The sequence below is a fragment of the Mustela erminea genome, chromosome 6 (assembly GCF_009829155.1).
Source record: "Mustela erminea isolate mMusErm1 chromosome 6, mMusErm1.Pri, whole genome shotgun sequence".
In the NCBI taxonomy this organism is placed as follows: domain Eukaryota; kingdom Metazoa; phylum Chordata; class Mammalia; order Carnivora; family Mustelidae; genus Mustela; species Mustela erminea.
The window spans coordinates 18,142,234-18,162,238 of NC_045619.1; the positions used below are offsets into that span (position 1 = coordinate 18,142,234).

General features: G+C 38.1%; 1 pseudogene; it reads left to right on the plus strand.

The window, feature by feature from the left end:
• Nucleotides 1–2,355: 2,355 nt before the first annotated feature.
• Nucleotides 2,356–16,297, plus strand: LOC116593444 (annotated as a pseudogene).
• The last annotated feature ends 3,708 nt before the right edge of the window (nt 16,298–20,005 follow it).

Below are 20,005 nucleotides of genomic sequence, written 5' to 3' on the forward strand. Positions count from 1 at the left end.
GTGGGCAGACAGATGTTAAATAACAGACTGATTCATAAAACCATGCCTACGATTGCTACCATTGCTATTCTTTTCTTCTGAGTTTTGGAGAAGGAAACACAAGATGAGTATGGCCCTATTCAATGCGGTGGGCTTGGGCAGCCAGACCAGAGTGCTTCCCCAGAGTTCAGCCCAGGTGTTTCCTCTCAAATGAAGCTCCAGCCACACTTCACCTTTGCTTTACCTTGTCATCTGTCTACTCTGGACATTTATTTGCTTTCACTGACCAGTTCTTACTCAACTCTGATTTTTTATTTGACTTTGGCAGGTGTATAACATCATATTTTGAGGTAGTGCATAATTGTTTTAGAACAGTACTTCATTTTGCAGGTTACAAAACTAACAGTGATCCTTGAAATACCACAAAGATAATGAAGACAAAAAGTAAACACCTCTGAAGTTGTAGTCAGAAGTCATTTCCCTCCTAGTTTCTGGTTACTTTCCCTCTTAATTCCTGGCAGGCTGCAATCATAGGGCTCTGGTCGCAGGCACCAAATGGTAATTTATCATCTTTCTTGGCAGGCTTCCTGCTTCATCCTGCACCTGCCTTCTTGAAAGAAAACAAGACATCAGATACTTATTCAAATAATGGAATAGCTGATCAACTAGGTCTCCACACAATAGTGAGTTATCCATGATAAAAGAAGAACTTTTTCATGCATTTTATGTGACATATGCATCCTTTCTCTTAAGATTTATGAACCCATGACTATTAGTATTGTTAATATAATCAAACCTTTTACAACCTCACTCCGAAGCTTAAACTTATTATCAATTGGTTGCTGGAGGGGAGTCAATCAATTTCATAAATGCTTAAACACCTGCACTCTCTTTGGATCGGGGGAGAAAAATCAATACTAAGTCTTCATTTTTCTCCAAGTATAATGCAACCAAATCTTGCTTACAAGTTTAGTAGGAGGACTTGTAATTCAGACAGCCACACTTAACAGACATGGTGACCTTGATCCTGAGTGGTGGTGGTGGTGGTGGTGGTGGTGGTGATGGTGGTGGTGTGTGTGTTTTAATCACTCTTCCCCTTTTTTATTCCTGAATCCTAATGAAAGAGCGAGGAAAAAAAAATGAAACAGGCTTTGTTAATACCATTTAGAATTAAGTTCCCATTTGTGGTGTGTGTATTTTGCAACAAACATTTATTACATCCCTATTAAGGAGGCATGGTGCCAGGCCCTGCATATAGGAGGGTGCCTGAGATGGGCTTTTGCCCTCAGGAAGTTCCCCTAGGTGAATGAACAAAGACCTGTAAACAACTTATTCTAATGGTTATATAAAATCAGATTCATGTAATTGCTGAAGGTAGGGGAAAAGAAAAGAGGACAAAAGCAAAGGAAATGTAATGGAAAAGAAAAAAAAAAAAGAAAGGACAGCTTCTTAGATGTTAATTGCTGGTACTAATTGCAGGCTAGGACCTCCACTTCTGGAGGACATTTAACGTTTTCAATATATGGTGAAAACACGGAGGCAAGTATAAGCATTTTTAAAATACTATTAATTCCTTTTTGGTCACAGCTTTTTATTTCTTTGATATTTTGGAAAGATGTTTTTCAAAATGTAGAAGGACTGTGTCATATGGAGGAGAAGCTTACTCATCACAGGGAATTAACCAATGTTCACTTTTTGCCCTTTCCACTTAAATCTTATTTAAATAAAAGAAATAGAATGTTGCTCACAAACTTGAAGTCACCTTGGTTCCTTTTCCCACCCCAAAACTGGCCCTTCCTCCCTCTATCTGGGGGCAGCTCCTTGCTGAATTTGCTGTTCATGTGTTTATAAGTATACGTCACTGACTTACTCCTTGCTTTGTCATCTATAAAAGAAGCCATTGAGGCTAGCTGTCCTTCCCATCCAAAGGGGCTTGCTTGAGCATCAAATCCGATCCTGATGTGAAAGTGCTTTGTAAACTGAAAATTATGACTAAAAGGTTATTTATTATTTTTAATGGTGTTACTCCAATTTATGAATAATGGTCACAAGGCTTATGTGCTTATAACTTTCATAAACTCTCTCACACACAGAGACACACACACACACACACACACACACACACACACACACACACAGAAGCTCCTTTTTTTCCCCTCTCAGTCCTAGGCTCTGATATCTACCACATTAATATGTGTTATTGGAATGGTGCCAGGTCCACTGTAGGTGCTCAATGAATGCTTGTGGACTGGATGGTGTCTCTCTTTCCATCAGATGCTCAGCAATATGAGGCCAATGTCTATTTTCATTGCTGCTGGCTCCTCACTACCTGGAACAGTGTTGCTGAATTGACTGCAACCAGAGGAAGTTTCCAGAATGACGGCATCCTATCTGAGACAGGAAGGAGATCCAGGATTTCCACAGGTGAGCGAAAGATGGATGGACACTGCCACTGGGAATAGCGTGAGAAAAAGCTGGTAACACTGAGAACAGGCACCCTGTGCTCCTTCTACTCTGCTCTTTGTATGCTTCTCCTTGGATGTGGATTAGAAGGCATTCCTAATTAGCATATACCTTTTTAATAGTCATATTTTCTTTGTAGTTAAGTTGCAAAGCAAAATGGCTGCCAGGGGTTAGGATAATTACTGTCTGGCCTTTCTTGGAATTTTCCCCAGATACCCTAGAAGGTTATTTTTCCACTTTTTACACCTGGTGTGCTGTTTGATAGTGTGACACCTGGTGACTGGAATTTTCTAGCTCCCCACCTGCTCACAAAATATGTTATTTCTTTAATCTAAAAATACTCTACTTTTTTTTTTTAAAGATGTAGAACAGAAAAAAATGAAATTAAAAAGTTTGAACAGTCAAATGAAGCAAGAAACATTTGAGACTAACCTGGGTTCCATCTGACTAATGTTTTTTATACCTCAAATCTATAAAAAATGGAAGACATAGCCCCCACTTTTGTGCATGCTTATCTTGACCACGCTGACATTCCCTTGATTTGCTTTTTATTATTTAAAAAATTTCTTTAGAATTTAAAGACCATAGAGGAACACAAACACAGCTACTTTAATAATAGAGAAAAAGAACTTTGCAAAAGGGGCTGCTCAGATGAGCTAATCTAATAGAAATCTCCCATCCCGGATTTCTCTGGTAACACAGAGAACGTGCACGTTCTCCTCAGTAATAGCAGTCACCTGGATTGGCCAGGGCTAGGCCATCTGCCTTGTAACATAAAGGATGCAGACATAAATACATCCCATCCTGTGGATTTTGTTTTATGAGATCTCTTCTTTCTATTTTGGATATCTGGTTTTCAGAGCTCTGGTATCATTTCCAAATAAAAATATACTTTTGTATTGAATTATGGTGATTTGATCTTAAAAAAAGATCTCTTCAATAATACACTTGTCTGGTGTCTTTAGGAGATTTTGTGGGAGGTAATCGAAGGAAGACACAGTGCCTGTTCTCTAAGAGTGCAAATTCACCACAGATGATGTTGGCTAATTTGTCTGGACAAACATCATGTCCTCCGCTTATAAGGCTGACAGGTGACACTCCAAGAGGAGTCTTCCCACTAAATGTCAGTGAGAGGATATCTGTTTAAGATGATCAAAAGTAGCCTTGGTCAACAGATCTTCCAAGACAAGATGTTCAGGCATGGAGGTAGACAGAGTTGTGGCAGTGGCATGTGTTCTGTGAAAGTCAAACCAACACACCAACACACAAACCTGTCCAAGAAATTTCAAAGGGTGTTAGTGGGCAGTGTGTATGGATTGTATTTTCTCCAATAGATGCTAACTCTTGTCTTCTGCCTTTCCCATTGTCCATGTCTTCTACCCAAAGTGTATCTCAGTTTCTACGTACCGTACTGTCATTATGTTCAATGCCTTGACTTTGTCATCTGTAAAATGACATCAGTAAAACCAGTCCCCTGTCTGACCCCATGGGGCTTTTTTGAGCATCAAAAAGATACTGGATGTAAAACCCCAGTCTCTTTGTTAATTTTAAATTACTATTAAAACAGTATTTACCATTTTAGTTTCAAAATATGGGAAGTACTTGTCTGCCACTTTGGTAAAATGCAAACAGGTCAGGGACATAATCAGTCTTGTTTGTTGTGGCATCCCTGATACCTGGCATAGCCCCTGACCCCATGGAAGTCCCTGGATAATATTTGCTGAAGGAAAGCAAGTTTTGCAAAGAATGAGCAGTGATGTTGCTTAGACGCATTTGCCTAGGTAGCCAGGTCAATAAAAGAGAGGAGGAGAAACCATCAGAGATGAAAATAATCATTTCATCAACTGAAAGCAGCATATGATGAGAGTGTGCTATGGCTCTAGCTCTAGACTTTAATTTTGGAGGTATAAATAAATAATCACTTATTAGTCCATCTGTTTCCTATTCTTCTTTGGGATAGGCCCTACAAATTCCAGTCTTTAAGTAAACTACTTGAAGAAAAAGATAGAATAACCTGCAAAGTTGTGGAGTGTTGGATGGGATATGTCAGACTTCAGGAATTTATAGGCTAAACTAGTTCAAATTATGTAGAGTGGCACTGACACCCATTATTCAATGAGCTAATAAGAATGTGTCGAGGGTCTACTGTGTGCTAGGACTGTGCTGGGGATGGCGGGTGCCAGGGTCCATAGGGTCCTCTCTTTGTCTCATTGGGGCTTGTGCTGATTAGATGGTGGTAGTTCATTTCCTTTCTTATTCCTCTGGGGCACGGCAGTCAATGGGGTAGTCTACTCTGAATTAAACCCCTTCCTCTTCTAACCATCTCAGCAGTATCTGTGACAATGATTTATTTCATTTTAGATCAGGTGCAGTGACAAAATTCATTCTATTGCTGCACCACTGCCCCGCCTCTATGACCTAAAACCAGGCGAAGCTTCAAGTGCACATTTACTCCAGGAATGGGTTCTAGAAGTATCGTCACTCTCTCAGGTTTGAAGCTAACAATGCAGAGCATTAAGTAAATATATTCCAAGCCAAGGTACGTGCTGATGGCATGAACTCCACCAGAACTCAGTTTTGGGGGGGAAATTGTAGGGGGTGGGGCAGACCGTGTTTCACAAGCCAGCGTGAGAAACATAGAGGACAGGGAACCCATCCCCCAAGCCTGGTGTAGAGGATGAAAAATAGCCCCTATTCCTAATTCCTATTCCTAATAAGGAATAGCTCCAGGGGACAGTCAGGTTGCAGTTAAAGAGCAAAAATGAGGAGGATGTTCAGAGAAGAAGTTGCCAGTATGGGGCATTTGGCAGCTGACCAGTCTTTCCCAGGCTGCAGGGGAAGGGTCTGGAGTCACGAAGGAGATAGAATCAGATTAGGGGATGTACAGAGATGTATAAGGGTGAGAGTCAGACGACATGGGAGGTCCTGGGGTCATCAATAAGTATGCAAGGGCACGTCAGTGTTAGCCTTATGGTCTCAGATGCAAGCCCGGGTGAGAAGGCTGAGTGTGTGGAGCAGGAGGAACACAGAGCCTCGCGGGGAACACATGACCAGGCTGTCAAAGGTCAATATCTTCTTGGAACATTTATGGCTCTGCGTGTGTCTCCCTGTCCCCCGGTTCTGTCCAGATAGAAAAGATGACATCATGGCAGGCCAGCAGTGAAGAGACCATTAAAAAGTTTAAGTTTACTTAAATAAATTTTTTTCTTGTGGGTGACTGTTCAGCTTGGCCACCTGCTTAGTGTACCTTGAATAGAAGGTATTCTTAAGATAATATTCATTTTCGCTCCCCTTTTATACATGCATATGTGTTTGTTTTATAAAATTCGATAGGCAGAAAAAATATAATGAGAAAAGTAAAACCATGGGTAATTCTATTACTAAAAAACAGACCAGGGGCACCTGGGTGGCTCAGTGGGTTAAAGCCTCTGCCTTCGGCTCAGGTCATGATCCCAGGGTCCTGGGATCGAGCCCCTCATTGGGATCTCTGCTCAGCAGGGAGCCTGCTTCCTCCTCCTTCTCTCTCTGCCTGCATCTCTATCTGCTTGTGATCTCTGACTGTCAAATAAATAAATAAAATCTTTAAAACAAACAAACAAACAAACAAACAAAACAAAACAGACCAAACCCATCAGTATGGTTATAATCACACTTATAAGTTTGGTCTACTTTCCTTTTTTTAGACTTTTAAAAAAAGATTTTATTTATTTATTTGACAGAGAGAGAGAGAGAGAGAGAGAGATCACAAGTAGGCAGAGCAGCAGGCAGAGATCGAGGAGGAAGATAAGCAGAGAGCCCGATGCTGGGCTCGATCCCAGGATCCTGAGACCACAACCTGAGCCAAAGGCAGAGGCTTAACCCACTGAGCTACCCAGGCACCCCCATCTACTTTTTTCAGACTAGAATGTACTACCTCACACACCCAATTTCATTTTACTGAACGGAAATTAGACTGTAGCCAATTTAACCTTTTCAAAACTTGACACAGTAAGGAACCAATAAATAGTTGTTAAATAAAGGGAAAACTGAAAATTACAGAATTTAGTACAGAGTTATACCTTCTTAAAAAGTACTTAAATTTACTTCCATTCAAAGACTAATTTACTTTATATACATATAAACAGAAAAGCTTTGCAGAATTTTTGCATGAAGAATCATATATGAGGATGCCCGGGTAGCTCAGTTGGTTGGACATCTGTCTTTGGCTCAGGTCATGATCCCAGGGTCCTGGGCTTGAGTCCTGCATGACAAGTAGCCCGCTTTTTCCTCTGCCTGCCACTCCCCTTGCTGTGCGCTCTCTCTCTCTGATAAATACATTTTGAAAAATCCTAATAAAGGAATCTTATATAAATTTTGATGGGGAAATAATTTACAAATAAATAGGAATTATGACAATTACTCTTAGAGGAATATGGTCTCATAATCAGAGACAGAGTTCATGGACCCTGGTAAGATACATCAAATAAAGTGGTAATGAAATGCTAAGGAGGTAAATGATATAATTAAGAAATTTTGTAGCAAGTATTATGTTTATCCTAAGTGTGACGCTCCTAAATTTTCTGAAGGAAAATATCAGAAGAAATAATATACTATATTTAGGAAAACTATCCTCAAGTTTGTCAAGGTGAGAATTCAGCACACTACTAACATGGACATGAAAACTAGTTGAATTTGGCCCTATTGCTGAGACTTAAGATATGCCTTCAAATCCACCACTATATTAAGGTGGAGAAACTCACCTCAGCTTCTTGGAAATGATTTCTGAAAAAGCCATGCAAAAACAGACACACGTTTGCATGGCATCCTAATTGTGATTGTCATACTTTGGCAAAGCTCTGAAGATCACTTTGCCCACATTTAGTGAGGACCACATGATATTCAGTAAATTAATCTCCTTGCTATTTTTGTTTGGGCTCTTGTGGTTTATTATTATTATTATTATTAATTTTTAATTTGCTGGGTCACCTTGTACTCTTTGCCACTGGTTAGCATATCCTAATTTTCCCAGGGAAGAGTTGAATAGATAATCATTTACTTCAGACAACCTTAATGCCCATGACTTAGAAGGTTCACTCAGAAGCCAAAAGAGCAGAACTAATACACAAAGCTTGGTGTATCTGGTTGCCTGGGCGAGTCGACTTGCCTTGCATATGTGAAGATATTAAATTCCTATCCAGTTAATTAAAAGAGCTTCTTCATGTGTCAATGCAAGACCTACTCCATAAATGGGGCATTAGGGGTTTACTCATGTTTCAGGACACAGCACACTCTCCAAGTTTCTCACACTTTTAAAATTTGTTTGTTTTGTTTTATTTTTTATTTTTGTTTATTTGTTTTGGAAGTGCCTGCTGGTCACCTGTGCATTTATTGGCAGCAGACTTCAAATTTTTATTAAAAAAACAAAGTTGATATAGTTCTACAAAGATTTTTTGGGAGAGATAACTGGTTGGTTTTAATTTATTCAGATTATATAAGTTTTCCTTTCCTCTGATGTTAAGGTGAAAACGTACCAGTTCAATTTTGAACAGAGCAATGGCAATATTTTATGGAGAGACTGCAAAGTAGTAAATAAGAAACCAGGTGCTGCTGTTCAACAGACACAGGTATAAGTCCCATTCCATTACTTAATATGCAGTTGACTTTGACCTTGGGAAAGTTACCTAATTCCTCCTAACCTCAATGTGCCAACCCTAAATTGAGTATGATAATTGCACTTCCCTCACAAGGTTGCGTTCAGGATTAACTCCTATAGTTCATATGAAGTGTTCAGTACAGTGTCTGAATCATGATAAAGACTCCAACAGCTACTACTGTTACTACTTTTGGCTGTGAGACAGAAGAATACCTGAGAAATTTTAAAACACGTTTGTGAATACTATTGCATTTTATCATCAAATGGGAAAAGGGTGAAGTCATTCACAATGAATCTTTGATAAAAGGCGACATTGCAATTAAATTTGCTGACCTTCTATGCCAAAGTCTTCTACTCTACCTTTGTGGATAGTCTAAAAAAAACCCCAAACCGTGTATGAAAACTGAACATCTCAAAATATAAAGTTATTTTATATCTAACAAGATAAGAAAACAAATGGAGGGAGAACCCATTTTGTTATTGTCTGATTCCAGTTCAGTGTCTTTATATTAATAGTGAAATCTAAAACCTGACAAAATACTGGATTACAGACTCTAAAACAGAATCAACTAAAACAATTAGGAGTCAGGGTTACAATTTTCATTTATGTCTTTCAGTTTCTGGATCCTTTAACCTATTCAGCTGGCTGAGAGGTTTACTTTAATCATTACAGCTTTCTAATTAATCTTGATGTCTGGTAGGGTGAGGACACCATCTTGTCTCTTTTTCTTGTTTTTATTTAGATTCCAGTATGGTTAACCTTCAGTAGAATATTACTTTCAGGTATACAAGATAGTGATTTGACACTTCAACACAACCATCTTGTCTTTTGTAATTGTCTGGCTGTTTGATCTCTCATGCAAATTTTAGGATCAATTTGAAGGGTTTGAGTTAAAATTATGTTAAATTAACAGATTAATTTGAGGAAGCTTGATATGTTTATAATGCTAAATCTCTCCACCCATGAATGTAGTGTCTTTCCTTTTAAGAAATTTCTGTGTCTTTAAATGAAGCTTTATAATTTTTTCCAATAAAATTTTGCACATATTGACTTATGATCTCTAGAGGTATCATATAGGTTTTGATGCTATTATCAAAGGTACCTATCTGACCTTTCAGAATGAGGCAGGATTCAGAAAAGCTTTTCTATTGTCACAAAGCTCCCTGATTATTTTTGTTGATATATGGAAACAAACATTTTTTGTATATTGATCTTATATCCAGAACTTTAAAAATCCTTATAAGTTCTAATAGTGCTTCTTGTCTCTTGGACCATCATGTCTGAATGATAACATTTTTTAATGCTATTTATTTTGTATATTTTTTTGCCTTTAAACTTTTGTACAGGTTTGAGCCCTGGTATGATGTTAAATAGAAGTGGTGATGGGGTGTCTCCAACTTGTTGATGACTTCAAATTGAATGCTTTATCATAAAACATCCATTTGCTCCAGGTTTTTGGTATGTGACATATTTCTTGCCATTCTGATCACATTTTGATCTGCACTATGATATCTACATTGTCAGAGCATCCGTACCAAATTCTTTCCCTCAAGCTCTTATTTAGTCTTAGGTCTCCAGTCATTTAGGTTGTTTGAAACTTACTCTGTACTAAATTCCCCAGGAAGGGCCTTTTGGAAGAGTATTCCATTAGTTCTTACATGTTGGTAACAACTTCTCTGTGTCTGGTATTCTTTAAAGTCATTTTCAATGAGTATGAAAACAGTTGCTCATATTTCTGTCCCTTAAATATCTATCTTAGTGATGCTATTGATTTTCTTTTGGAATAAAATATTACTGTTAAAAGTCTGGTGTAAATGCAATAGATTTCCTTTATAAGTCACATGGTCTTTTTCACTAGATGCTCAAATGATTTTTTCCCTTCTTCTTTAAAGTTTATTGGTTTTGCTAGGATTTTTCTTTGCTATTGGTCATTTTAAGTCAATGTCAGGTAGTTAGTATGATGTTTCAATATGGGGTTTCAAACTTTTTAAAAATAATTTCAGAGGAGGGTTTTTTATAAAAATTAAAAATGTTTCTACTTTTTATATTCTTTTGCTCTGGTTTTATTCTTCAGGGTCTCCTAGTATCTGTATGTTAGATCTTCTTTGTCCATCTTTGTATTTGTCACTTTCTCACGAACCCTTTTTAGTATCTTTATTTCTTCTGATTAAAAAAAAAACTTTTCATTTTCCATTTCCTTTAATTCATTCATTTGCTGTGTGTTTTTTCCACCAGTATTCCTTCTATTTTATTCTTAATTTCTTAAACTGTATTTTCTTTTATTTTTAATTCTTTCCTGAGTTCTTTTAGTTTAGGTCTCAGCTTGAAAAATTCCGATTCATGTTATTTTTTTCATATCCTATATAATTTTCTTAATGTCTTTTAACTTATTTTGAAATGGTATATTCCATGTTGATTTGTTTGTGGACATACTTTTCTGGCTTTCATCATCTCTAGAAATGTTATGTTCCTTATTGCCTCATTTCTTATGACTTTATATGGGATTTGACCTTGATACTTCTTTTTTGCTCATTTTTACATGAAACTAATTTTCCTGACCTTTCAGACTGAGGCAGGATTCAGGAAAGCTTTTCTAATGTCACAAAGCTCCCTCTTCTGTTATTTTTATGTAACGTTAAAAAATATAGCTTCTTGCTCCCTAAGATTTTCTGACTGTCTTCTTTCCACTTGGATCTGAATTCTCTCTTTTTTAATCTTAATTTCCCTTAAATTGCTCAATTTTATTCTACTTCTAGTGGTTTCTCCACAGCATGGTTTCTTTATTGAAAGGAAGCCCATTTCAGGATTGAGAGTTCATAAGGGTTAAGCTGCTCCAACCCTTTCAATCAGTTGGTTTTAGAGAGAGAAAAATTCATTCTTGGTTTCATCTGGTGGTTTCAAATTGGCCCACTGTGCTTCCTAGTAAATAACTATCAGTTTTTTGGGGGTTCTGGTTAACATTAGACACAACCCTATTTGCTTCCCTGTACTTTGTCCTGCAGAGATGCTAATACCATATGTGTCTTGTGGTTGTTGGTGGTTTGTCTCCAATTGCTTGTATTACGGGATACATTGTTGCCTAATTCTATTGTAATTTTGTACATGGATCTTTGGTTTTGCCATTTAATTTCTGTGACTGCTTTGATGTGTGGAGGGGGGATTCAAACAAGATCAAAAACTACACTGCTACTGTCACTACCATTTCCCAAATCTTTAGATTGGGCTTTAAAAGCAAAACCCACAAATACAGTAACACATTCAATTATTTTTTTAAATACCATTCAATTATTTTTTAATAAGAGGTGTACCTGTGACCTAGTTATGCAGAAAATTTTAATATAAAGGGATAGAAAAAGATACACCATGCATTTATAAATAAAAATATAACTGGAGTAACAATACTAATTTAAATTAAATAGACCTTAAGATAAAAAGAATTATTAGTAAAAAAAATAAGTATCATTACATAGAAAACAATTTACCAGGAATATATAAATCATGAAAATAATCCCTAAGAAAATAATTTTCCCTAAGAAAATAATCCTTAAAACTGTATAGAGCAAAAACTGAAAGAAACTGGCAAATCTGTGATTTACAGAGACAATTTTAGCATATCAGTCCCATGCTTATTATGATGATCTAAAGAATATACAGAGAGAATCCTTCACTAAACAATTGTAGGATATGTTTTTTAAAGATATATGGAAATTTATAAAATACAAAACTATAGAAGTTCACAAATGAAAAATAAATATCAGGATTAATATTTCATAGGCCACATTCTTCAACCACCAAACAAAAATAACTGGACAGGAAGAATATCCCTCTTTCCAAATCCACGTTTGGAAATTTTAAAAACACCCATAATATGCTATGAAACAAAGATAGAATATAATGAAAGTTTAACATATTTAGAACTTGAGAACAAAAATACTTACTGCAAAACTTAAGGCATACAACTAAAGCTGTAGTCTTAAATGTATACGCCCAAAAGAAAGATAAATAATTAATGAGTTAAGGGTTCCACTCAAGAAGTTAAAACAAACAAACAAACAAACAAACAAACAAAAAAACCACAGAATAAACTCAAGGAGAAAAAGAGCACAATATTTTGAGAAAAACACTAATAAAACAGAAAAAAAGAGATTTTAAAAAGATAAAAGATGGTTCCTTGAGGATTATCAATTAGCCAAAATTCTAACAAGATTCATTCTTGTAGAGTTCACAAAACTGTGTTGAATCTTTTAATGATTTTTAAAATTTTGAACCTCGTTCATTTGCAACAATGTAGAAAAATTCACGACACTTCTTTGAGACCGTTTGGTACTTTACTTCCCTCAAGGCTGCATGTCTTGCATGTAAGAAAATACAAGGAAATCCTTCCATGAATTTACCTCTTCTGCTATCAGGAAAACAAATATCACATGCATAACACATGGCGATTTTTAAAAGGAGAGTGTAACTGAACATGACAAAGGAAAATACAGTTACTGGTAAACAATAAATTACTTGTAAATGGATTCTTGGTTCTACCGCTGCATTCACAAGTTAATTCCTTTAACTAGCAAGATCACCTACTGTATTTAAGCTATTTTGTTTTCCTTTTAACAACTTTCAAGGAATCCAACTTACCTAAAAAATGAGTAACTCCTATATAAACTGTACACCCACCAGGGAATTCAAGTATTGAAATTCCAGCCATTCAGCTTTTCTCTTTAAAGCCATGACATAGGTACTTCCATGGTCCTGAGCTTGAGTACCTCCTTCACTGTTGAGCTCTAAGCATCTCACTCTCTTCACCCTGGTCTTGATTCTGGACATATCTTCTTTTTTTTTCTAAAGCTGATCTTAAAGTGTGGTGGAGCCAGCCAGGGAATAGAGAGAGTAATTGTAATTGCATTGAACACAGTCTCAGAGGTGGTACCTTTCAATCATTTTTCATATATGAGTCTGACGAATGTTAGGTCTGTGGTGTAGGGACAGGGAGGGTGGAGGGGAGAACAGTCAGCCTGCAGCAGGTGACAGGATGTCGGTGTCAAGCTGCCACGCTTGAATGGATACTTGCTAACACAAATACAGTTTATTTAATCTTCACAATATTGTAAAAAGGATGCTATTATGATCCCCGCTTCCAAGTTGCTCAAGGTCACAAGGCTACTAAGTGGCAGAGCCAAGGTGGGCACGTAGGCAATCTGGCCAATTCCACTGGCCAAAAGATGAATCTTTTCAATGCCCCTCTAATTGAAGATGCAGGTCCCACATCCAAACCATCTACCTGGAGAGTAAAACTTGGCTATGCTGCCATCCTTAATTAGAAACCGAAGCTCCCCCATATACCTGCATTGCCTAGAACGGCTCCTCATGTTTCTCACCCTCCATCCCCATCACATTTCCCAGTGGGAAGTTGTGCATCGCTTATTTATCCCTGTATGCCCCGCTCTATCAGGTCAGCCCTGGGAAATCATTATCCTCTCTTCTCAGTGATAGGGAAAGTCAACTCAGTGATAGCCCAAAGAGGGGATGTGGAATCAAGTATGTCTGGGGTGGAGTATACGCCTATGACCTCAGACCCATTGTAGAAGCTCAATAACTTACAGACTGTATCACCATGCTCTGTATCACCAGGGGCATGGTGATACAGTCTGTAAGTTATTTTATACTCTTTTCATGCTGTATGTATTCATTTGTAGAATCAGTATGATAATGTTAACCTACCTCATAGGTGGATCATGAGAATTAAATGAGATAAGGCTTGATAGTTCTCAGGACAGGGCCTGGTATGTAGTAAGCACCCAACACAGATAACTTCTGTTGCTCATTATGGGTATTTTACTTCCTCAAGCATCTAAGTTTATACAGCCAGGGATGGTGGACATGCAAGACACTTGCTGAGCTGTGTTCACAAGCCAAAGAGGGTTCCCTTGGGTCTCCCAAGGGATTTCTCAGCAATAAATAAAGCCAGAGGCAGCTCCCTTTGGGAACATAATACTTCATTTATTCCTATAGGCTGAGGTTTCTGTGTCTCCTATCTAAGCATTCATTTGTCTGGAAAAGGCAGTGGGCTCATGACCTATTTCTTTCCAAGAATCTCCAGGACCTTTACATTTCTTATCTTCTGGAAATATTTCTAAGACACGTAGACACCTTCCTTCCTGTTCCCTGACATTTGGGAAGCTCACACCCTTCTTTAGCTTTGGAACAGGAAAGAGAAGGTCAGACGTTGTTGTCAGCCCCTTACACTACTTCAGAAGAAGCTCCCCTGTGGAATGCGCAGGGACATCTTTGCTCTTGGCTCTTCTTTGACACTGGGAGCAGGTTTGCTAACTCTTCCTTGGCTCAGATTCGTTCTCCCCGTTGTAGGGGATCACAAGTGGTTTAGCCCAAAGAGGGGATGTGGAATCAAGTATGTCTGGGGTGGAGTATACGCCTATGACCTCAGACCCATTGTAGAAGCTCAAGTCAGACAAACTTGTGTCCAGCTCTATGAGCTTAAGCTCCTCCTCCTTTTATCCTCAATTTCCCTATCTGTATGTAAATAATGTGGTAGGTAGGAATTCTTTGTTCCTTGGGATACAAATAAAATGAGCTCAAGCATAAAAATGTCAGGACCCTCTCTTTGCTTTCTGAGAGTTCCTTAGAGTGCTTATCTCTCATGGTCACATCACCGAGATTTTGCTGGACCACCTTTCTACATGTAAGCTCCACCCCATCATGTTCCTGTTCTCCCATTTTCTTGACCATTTTCATTTTCCTTGGGTTCCTGCTAACATCCACACCTTCAGGATTCCAACTTCTATTCCTACCACATTATTTACATACAGATAGGGAAATTGAGGATAAAGGGAGGAGGAGCTTAAGCTCATTCCAAGCTGTTTATCAAGATCTCTCCCCCCAATCATAGAGTTTTTGTCCTAAAAAACGTTTTGATGTCCACCATTAAGAAACTGTATATTTTGGGGGGCACCTGGGTGACTCAGTTCATTACACATCTGCCTTTGGCTCAGGTCATGATCCTGGCATCTTGCAATTGAGCCTCACATAGGGTTTCCTGCTCAGTGAGGAAGCTGTTTCTCCCTCTCCTTCTGCCCTTCTCCCCTCCTTGTGCTCACTCTCTTGTGCCCTCAGTCTCTCTCTTTCTCAAACAAATAATATATTTGAAAAAAGAAAATGTATTTTTTATTTCATCATATATGAAAATTTGATTTCGTTACACTGTTAAGATCAGAGAGACTGATAAAGGTCTGGTATTGTGCTATGTACACAGTAGGGAGCAATGCACACATATTAGTGGCAATTGTGAAGATAAACTGATACATGGGAAAAGACTCTGACACACTGTAAATGTAAAGTGTTCTCATTATCAGTGCTCATACTCAAGTCCTAATAGATGTTATATTGTGCAGGCCATGTTCAAAATTTGTTGAGATAATGATAGTACATGGTCAAGTTCTTATTTCTTTGTTTGAGAAGCCTTCTTTAGAGTAGGAGATACGTAAAGCAAACTAAAGAAAATTCCTTGGGCACAGGCTTAGCACAAGGACTACATGTATCAGAATAGGGAAAAAGGGACACCTGCGTGGCTCAATTGGTTAAGTGTCAGCTTTTGGTCCAGGTCATGATCCCAGCATCGGGCTCCTTGCTCAGTGGGCAGCTTGGTTCTTCCTCTGCCTGCTGTTTCCCCTACTTGAGTGCACACTCTCTCTGACAAATAAATAAAATCTAAAAAATAAAAAATAAATCAGGGAAGAAAATGCAGGTTTCATACAAGACATCATTATGAAAATGTTAAAGGAAAAAAAAATGCAGACATTAAATCACAAAGTCCCTTCTTTGAATGGCAGTTGATGACATAGAAGAATATTTGGACTTCCAAAGCCAGCATTCCAGGACCAAATGAAAAGGCATGAGCACCTAAACAGATTCTTAGTAAGAACTCACATGAGATCATTGACAGTGCAAGGTTTCTGAAGATGATCAAGGATAAAATTAGCACAATAAAAGAACTTGCTATAGTGAATAATGTCTTCAAGAAATATCAGTACCAGAACTCCAGGGCAGTTGAACAGCAAAAGAAAAAATTTATAAAGTAATCCAGAAGTTTCATGGACACTCTGAAAACCTCTTTTAAAGATGGCAAGGCAATAAATATGTTTGTAACTGCCAGCTGACTCATTCATCAAACGGACTCAATACTTCAGATCTTCCCAACTGTGACCTCCTAGTTGAACATGTAAGAGATGCACTTCTCAGTTGAGTACTGACCTGCCTTACTTGTAAATTTTCAGGTTTGACTGTCTAAATAACCAGTCTCTCTTGAAGGGATCAAATCCAGGATATTATGGGATTATTGCCATCTTACATCTTATTTTTGTAAAATGTAGCTTAATCATAATCTCACACTGAGGATTTTACATCACTTTTGCTAGTATCATTTTTTAAGAATTATAAGTGAAAAGAATTTATGCCTTGATGTGTCACTATATAGCATTCCTTACATGAATTGTAAATATTAGTGTTTATGCCTTAAGTTTTAACTTGAATGCAATTTAGGATTTGGTAGTAAATATTCAATAAATACTTTATTTATTGGGATTTGGTAGCAAATATTCAATAAATACTTTACACCTGTTGAAATAAATACTTTACATCTGTTAAAAAAATAGACAACACTCTATGAATTATGGATTAAGGAATGTGTTGCAGGCGTGGACTTTATACAACATGGAAGGAGCTGGGGATTAAAGGGGAAAGGGAGGACCAGAGAAGAGGTACCCATCACTCATCCTGAGACATAGGTACCAATGGACTATTTGGAACTTAAAGAAAACTGGAAGCTCGGTACTCTCAGCTCCCAGAGTAAGGGTGTGAAAGGGGCTGGTGTAGAAGTCTTTTGCCTCCGTGGACACTGTTCTGTGAGTTTGAAACCAAGTTCCTTCTGACAGGCTTAGGTTTGCTTTTGGTCTGCAAATCAAGCAGTGGGAACAAACTGGAATGTGCTGATACCCACCCAACTGAATTTTGCCACCTCTAGCCACAATTACCTTTAAGAGTATCATGGCTACTGCCTCACTTCTGCCTTCTAAACCTCCCAGAAGTTTCTTTTTGACCAACTCTTCTCCAGTACTATATAGAAAGGAGAGTCAAAGAAGTGGAATTCCAGCTTCGCCAAGCTGATACAACATAAAATCACCATAGTTCATAGTGGAGATGGGGCCTTACCTGATGTGAAGTGCTTCTTTCTTTCTTTTTTTTTTTTTAAGATTTTATTTATTTATTTGACAGACAGAGATCACAAGTAGGCAGAGAGGCAGGCAGAGAGAGAGGAAGGGAAGCAGGCTCCCTGCTGAGCAGAGAGCCCGATGTGGGGCTCGATCCCAGGATCCTGGGATCATGATCTGAGACGGAGGCAGAGGCTTTAACCCACTGAGCCACCCAGGTGCCCTCCAATAATACTATTTCAATCCAGTGGAGGAAATGGTAGGAAGACATCTTTCATGTACTCATTAATTTATTCATTTTGTATTAAAAAATAATCTGCCATATTCTCAATGCTCTTTTTTTATGGCCAGGAAATAGAGAAAACTATTATCCATGATATTATATAGTTTAATGTCCTATTTCTAGTAAAGCAAGTTAAGGGGTTCAAGCAGCAGGTCTTGGAGGTAAAGAGTGAGAAGGGAAGAATGAATTGTGAAGATGACTCCAGGGGTTAGGAGAAGCATGTGAAAGAGTATGTCAAATTCAAGGAGTCAAGTTCACTGAAACTAGAGTTAACATACAGAGAGAAATAAAAATTAGTAAGATTTAGTGAACTGTGAGAGAAGAGAAGGGCAAGAGTTGAGGCTTTCAATCTGAGAGATAATGTGGTTGATGGTTTCATTAAATGTGACACCAGATACAGAACATGAATTTGGGGAGAAGATGTGAATTCATATTTGAAGTTATGAAGACATTGGAGAATGCCGAGTGGAGGCATCCAATAAGCATTTTCACTGTGTGGATCTAGAGAGCACCAGTCCCTCCTGTTCTTCTCTTGTCACAGCATTAATTACATTTGCAAGTACTCAGTACCTACCTTCCATGTTAGAAGGAGTACTCTTTGAGGTCAAGAGCCACATCCTGCTTTTGCTTTGCTGTTACCATAACATATCAAGTAGTGAATGGCATATTGCAGGTGTTTAATATTAGTTGAGTGCAATTTAAGAGCCCCAGAAAAGGGTATCCTTTGGGAGCACCAAAGAAGGGATCGGAATTTGAGATATGGATTTGAACAGTGCTTGAAGCCATGGGAGTGTATGGATTTATGCAAGGATATATACACAATGATTAAAAAAAATCCCCAGGGCATGTCTTGAAAGTGCACTCATACTCAAGGAAATGGCAAAGAAGAAGTATCTGGTAAAGGATTCTGAGATGAAGGGATTAGAAAAAGTGACATTTGTGAAAAAACAACAACAACAACAAAAAAAAACCCCATCATTTTAAAATAAAGCTTGCTATTGAAGTCTGCTATAAATCAGCCTCTACAGGGATGGTGGCTTTCCCTTTCACCTAACATCCTCTTGAAGACCAGTTTGATTTGCTTTTATTCTCTTCCTTTTCTCCTTTGAAGAACACTTGAACTCTATTTCATGAACACTGTGTATTCATTGTTCACCTCTTCTTTCCCTGGATTATCAGCATATTGCATTCCTGTGCCCATAAAAATTGTTTTCTTCTGGGGCGGGCAGAGTGCAAAACTATACCAACTGGGTTGTATCTCCGAACATTTTCTGGTGTATTGGGGGAAAGTCTTGCCTTTCCTCCTGAAAGTGAGGGTGAGAGGTATGAGGTTTGGGACCGCTTAGGCCATCTTGCAACAATGAGAGGGGAAGGGAGCCAGCATGGAAGACGGAAGATATATGACAGGAAAACCAGGGCCTAGTGACATCAATGGAACTGCCAGTCACACCATGTTTAAGGCAAGTCCTATCTCTATTGTAGGAGCTGATAAACTTCTTTGCATTTTTATCTCAGTGTCTTAACTGACATTTTAGAAATAAAATGTATTAGAGTCCTTTATAAAATTACACACACACACACACAGAAATATTTAATTTTTGTAAAAATGGGAAAAAAATTTATTTACCTCAAACCAGATCATGACTTTAACTGTGCAGAGACTGATGTTCTGTAGGGAACATTGTCATAAATTGAAAAAAACTTTGTGGGTGTAATGTGGCTCTCTTTCTAAATAGCAACCAGCCCTGCTGAGTCAATGTTGACCTATGTAACTCTTTCCTGGAAGGCAAGAAAATCTAAGGGTTGACTGGTTTGTTCACTCACTCTGGCTTTTGTTTCCTAACGAATGGGTAATATTAGTCTTTCAGTATGATAACATAAAGCTGACTGATTTGCATCACTTAGTATTGTCCACCCTGTGTGTTTGGGTTTGTTCTCTTATTTAATAGGAACTATACTGAAACTAGGTAGTCTCTGTTTATTCAGTGGCCTCTTGTGAGTGCCCGCCTTCTCTCCTGGATTGAGTTGGACCAGGAAAAAGAGAGATGTGGGATAATGTGAGGAGGTTTTCTTAGCTACTGCAGACATTTCCTATCCTTTACCACTCCAAAGATTTCTGATAAGGCTTTTGGTGTCTTTAGAACTCTACTCAGTCCAGCCTGCAAGAGAGTTGATTTTTGTCTCTTGCTTCACTTACAGTGACATTCTGTCCCAGTTATGTAGTTTTAGTCAACTGCCCTCTTTTGCCATGTCTTTGAATCATAGCCTAGTATTGGCATCCCCATTTATTCTCTGGTATTTATACATGTGAGCATTGGGAAGCATTCTCCAGGCTCTGCTATTTCATCATCTGGAAAGTGGGAAGGGTTATAAGTAACTTGCGGGTTTGTTGTGAGAAGTAAAGTAAAGAAACGAAGTGAAGAATGTCC